At 48.7% G+C, this 5,461-nt stretch overlaps 1 non-coding gene across 1 annotated transcript; it reads right to left on the reverse strand.

Moving 5' to 3' along the window:
• Positions 1-2,738: 2,738 nt before the first annotated feature.
• Positions 2,739-2,847, reverse strand: MIR424 (microRNA 424). Its single transcript, NR_129749.1, has one exon. It is a non-coding gene; the product is annotated as a microRNA 424 (primary transcript).
• Positions 2,848-5,461: the final 2,614 nt, after the last annotated feature.

Raw genomic sequence — 5,461 nt, forward strand, 5'->3', positions numbered from 1 at the left:
AAAAAGTCATTACTGCTATCTGGAAATGCTGGATGCCTTCAAAAAATATCCTTGTGATTAAAATATTTTAAATTATGTTCAATTCTAGCTTATAAATGTAACCTATATATCTTGTCCCACAACTTACAGAAATGTGGAATTTTAAATTTAGAGCCTGACTAAACTTTTCCTAGTTTATGGGCCACATCTGTCTAATAAACTTAATACAATGCTGTGTGCACGCAGCTTCCTAACAAATAACATGTGCTGGGAAAAGATGAGAAAACAATGGAAAGGTGTCTACTTGAAGGTGGAAACATTGGATCAATTGATCTGCTGACTATAAGTGGATTCCTTTCACACTCCCACACATTATGATGCACATTCAGCAACGTTGAAAAACAATTTGCATGAATACCTTAGAGAGTTAAAGAGAATTTATAGTCTGGAGCGAATTGCAATCTTCTTAATTGACACAGAAATGTTGGGCTAAAATATTGCTTTATTCACATTTTTGTCCTCGGAGGAAAATCTAGGCACACTGCAACTTCGACCGTGTGAATAATGGTGTAAGATGACTGCTTTAAGTCAGAAAAAGGGCACTACGCAGTCCGAAGGCTGTGTGGACGCCCTCAAGCTCGATGCCTCTTGGTGGCCTGGGGCCAAGGGCCACAGCGCATCTGGAAGGCAATGCCCCCAATCCGGATCGTGGCTCCCACCCTCTGCCACTTGCAGTCCCCAACCGGCCGGGTCTCTCACCTGGGTCTCGCTGGAGGGAGCCGGAGGGCGCGGGCATGTTCCTCCCGTGGGATGGGAGCTGGCTGCTGCCAGGCCTCCTTCTGGCTCAAGGGGACCCGTCCTGAGCAGGGAGAAAGGGAGAAGATGAGAGGCGCGGGGGCAGTCTCGAGGTGCCTTTCCTACCCTAAGCGCAAAGCCAGGCGGGTGCGGGAACCTGTTCGCCGTTCAGGCCTCGGGATTGCGGGCCTGCGGGGCCCTGGGCCGGCCTCCAGCCAACTTTCAGGGTTCGTGGTCCCGGATCGAGGCCGGGGCGGGGCAGCGGCGGCCGCGGGGAGCCGGGCTGGCCCCACGCAGCCGGGTGGCGGCGCCCCCAGAGCCCGCAGGTCCCTGGCGGCCGGAAGGGCCCCCCACCCGCCCGCGCCGGCCTTCGCGCAAAGGAGTCTGGGAGAGCGCGCGTGGGGGCGGCGAGAGTCTGAGCCCCGGCTCGGGCTGCCTGGAACCCCAGGCTCCCCAAACCCGACCTCCTCCTGCTCCTCCTCCAGGGGTCCCACTCCTGCCCCCCGGGAAGACAGTTCCAGGCAGCCCGTACAGACCAGAGGGGTTTTCACGTCTTTGGTTTCTTTTAGGATGACAGAAAGCGTGGGAAAGTTTCCACACCTCTCTCTGTCTTTGCCAAGAGTCCTTGACCTGCCCATGCGCTGGATCAAACTAAAAACCTAAAGTGATTTTCACAGGCAAAGTGCGACCGCAGCCAGAGCATGAGTCCTCTCTTTTCTAGGCCGGCTCTCAAGCTCCTAGCCTAGACTGGGGGGTGGGGGGGCGCACAGTGAGGGGTGGAGACAGCTTTCGAGGTCCATTGGTAACAGTTCCTGGAGTTCTGCAGGCACGGAGGGCCCCAGAGTCGAGAGCTCAGGGGCTGCCATTTTCTCAGGAGCTGTCCAGCCAGTGCCCTGCCAGCGGGGCAATCCCTTGTGGGCGGGTCCCTGGGCGACCGCGGTGGCCTTGGGGAAGCGCCTCCAGAGTGGAATTCTGGTACCAGATTTTGGGAGATAGGGCAAGAAGCAGCTTGAAACGCCAAGCCTCATTCCACAGCCACCCCCTCGGGTAACCTCACTCCCTGCAGGCCTCAGATCACTCAGGTCAGCGTCTTTCCATGAGGCAGCCTGGGATTCACCGGCGGGCCAGGCCCTGCGCCTCGCCAGATCTCCACAGAAGCTTCCCCCTCCTCCACAGAGACAGGGAGAAGAGCTGGGAAGGTGTCAAGAAGGGGCCAGAAACATTCTCTTTCCTGGACTCCAGTGTCCTTTCCACATGCAGGACGTGAGTCATTTACCAGGAGCCGCACAGCGGCCTGGCGACTGCTTGCAATGGGTCACCTTAAGGCGGTTCCCTTACTTCTTTTCCAACTGCTCCCCTCCTCCTCACCCCACACCATTTAGTTACTGAGACTTGAAGGTAGTCTTTCTTCCTTTTTTTGTCCTGTGAGTGGTAGTCTAGGTAATCAGGAGGGTCCCCCCCACACACACCTCGTTTAAATTTTACCCCGACAGGGAAAGGAGTGCTAAAATGCAGTTTCTTTCACATCTATTCAAAGGCGGGCAAAGGTTGGACCGAGGAAAAACGCGCCTCACCCGGGTCTCGCTGCTGGAGCAGACAAGGCGGGCACTGGACTAGGACTTACCTGGTGGGTGGGCCCGTGCGGGAGTCCCAGCCTTGCCCGGGCAGCAGAAACAATACTCCAGATCACCGATCGCCCACTGCAGTACTGTTCCCGCTGCTAGGGCACGGCTGAGTGCTGCACGGCAACCCCCTTCTCGGTGCGCGTGGCCTAGACCATCCCCAGCCCCCAGCCTCGCCCCACCCCTCAGCAGTAGCGCTCTCCTCAGATTCTGGCGGAGCCTCCTGGGAGGTGAAAGGGCGCCGAGGGAAGAGGAAGAGAGATGCAAGCCTCCGCTCACCTACCTGTTCCAGAGCTGGCCTGGGGAGCCGGTGCTCCGCGGAACGCACGCACGTCTAGCAGAACCCCACCTTCCTACTTCCTCGCAAGGGGGTATAGCAGCGCCTCACGTTTTGAACCGTTTAAAGCACTTCAAAACATGAATTGCTGCTGTATCCCCTTGGAGTCAACGAAGGAGGATCGCTCTGGGGTACCTGCAGGTGGAGAAAGACAAGGTGACTGGAAGGAAGACCCCCGTCCCGCCCAATGGCGAGGAATAAAGCGAAACGTCAGTCCAAATCGACATACTCTTTAGAAAATTGATTTCCAGGATCAGCAGGTGGAGTGAAGAATGTTACTCGATTTCTTCTTTTTTTCCCTCAGAGGATGAATCTTGGAAAAGTGTAGTGGTGAAAGGCAGAGGGCTGAGAGAGGAATTAGGGTGGGAAAGAATCTTACTTCTGAAGGAAAGAATAGTAAGAAAAGAAATTGAGGCAGTTTGGCAACATCTGGATCACTCTTGTCTGCTTCAAAGTCTTCCTGAAACTTCTTCCTGGTGTATGTTATCAATAAGCCTCACTCAATGTCCCCACTAAAAAAACAAAAACTTTTCATTTATTGTCTTAAAGAAGATCACCAAAATGTCTCTGGCGGCTTCAGCTGATTTTAATATATGTTAGTTGGGAAATACAGATCCATCCCTAGAAGCATCAGATGTCCTCTTGAACTCACCAGAGCTTCCTCATTACACCAAACACCCTGCCTTGAGTTCTCTTTAAAGGTATTAAAGAATGAGAGATAACTGTTCTGAGATGAAATATCTGGATGTTTACATATGAAACTAACTCAAACTTATTCATAAATACTTTGTACCTTTTAATATCAGCTATCAAAACACAAGTCAAAAAGTTTAAATACTTGATGTCAAATCAATCCTTCTTGTCTCAAGCAGTTCCTATAAATGCTTTCCTGTTCTGAAATGGCCGGCTCTGTGCATACTCCTTAATGATTAACTCATTACATACCGCTTTTTCCTTTTTAAAATGGACACACATTAGCAATAAGTTACACGCATCCTTTCCCACAGTGCTTAAACGGAATAGTCAGGCAGAAGAAAATAAATCTGTAACCCTCAATCACAAACCTGTAAGTTAAAACAACACAACTAGTACAAAATGCTAATGGTTTTGAAAGTTAAAATACGTTTCAATACAAGTAATAGACACGACAAGTATCCACGTCTGATAAGTGTTTTGGTTCATTTAAAATTTACATCATTTTTTCAAAACCAGTATATTGGATGCTGTGTCCTGTTTATTAGATGATAAAATGTTCAGAGTATTCAATGAGACTAATTACAAAATTCGTAACACCAGACTGAGATTCAGTGTTACCAAATGCACTATTTATGGTAAACTAATTTATTAATAACTCATTCCCTAAATTGGGACATACATTTCAGTGTGTGTAAATTCCATCTTGTTTTGTTTATGCTATTTACAAACAACTCTCACTTTTGGGATTAATGGAGATAAACGTCCTCGGTTGCCTTTAAAAAGAAAGAAAAAAAAACATGTTTAGCAAATGTACAGTTTTACTTTAAAACTCCACAACCGTCTCCCAAATATTTATGCCCCACACAAATATGAGAATCCTCACATTAGATATTAAAGTCATCCCTCATTTAACATTTCCCTAGTTGACTACTTAGAAAAACAAAAGTTCATTCGAAATAGCAATGGTGTCAAAGGCGAAGGTCCCTTCCACATTGCTCTGCAAACTCACTGGAATCGAATTCATTTGTACCTGTCATTTAACCCGTTTTTTCTCTCCCAGTGACAGTACAACGACTTACATTCCTAAAAAGCCACTTCGCTCCCCTAGTTTATGGATTTCCCCTTAGATTAAAGTTTACTTACGAAAAGAGATTACAAAGAGGCGTCTTGTCACTTCAGAAGAGAGTCAGTCGCTAATACAATAGACAAAGAATCGATACTTTCGAGTTGCCCATAGCCCCACCCCGCCTTCTGAACTGAACTGTGTTGGGCCAAATCATATAAGAGCCAAAGCATACGCCTCTTCCTCTGTTCATATTTTACAACGTTTTGTCTCAATTTTGCAGATGCCTTCTTCCCCCCACCACAAACACGATGGACCTTCCCTCGGCTCATTCATGCCGACTTTCCCAAAGTCATGTTTCCTACAGGGAAAACTAAACAACCTTGAAAGTTTTAGTTGGGAAAAGACAGTGCAAAACTAATCATACATTTATTTCCAAGACATATTTTACGGCTTACAAATAAGAGCCACGAAAAGTTCATGTACAGTCCGTCAAAACCAGTGGATCCCGACTCTAGCGAGGCTGACAAGCGGTCACAGCCCCTTACTCGATTTTCTCTCCACACCCACCCCCTCCATCTTAGCTTTTTCCAGCCCGTTTCCTAAGAATTCTCCCAGCCCACTCATGTGTCTGTTTCGCCCGCACCCCGGCCCCCCAACATGCTTTCCAATCCCAAAGCAACACATAACTTTTTCAGCGTGGTAACTCAAATTTTTTTCAGTCTGCCGTAACCAACGTGATTAAAGGGAGAAATGCCAGCCAACAAGTCCCTTTTAAAAAAATCTCATGTCACCTCTCGATCCACTCGAAAATGGCGCCGAAATCGAAGAATTTCTTAAATTTCATTGTCAGCTTTTTGCAAAGGTTTCTGGGATTTTCCTGCGAAGCTGCTTCGCCGAGTCTGAGAGCTAGCGAACGAGCAAGCAAGCAAAAGAGAGAGGGAGGAATGGAGGGGGTGCGGAGGGGTG

This window comes from Capra hircus (genome assembly GCF_001704415.2).
Source record: "Capra hircus breed San Clemente chromosome X unlocalized genomic scaffold, ASM170441v1, whole genome shotgun sequence".
Classification (NCBI taxonomy): Eukaryota; Metazoa; Chordata; class Mammalia; order Artiodactyla; family Bovidae; genus Capra; species Capra hircus.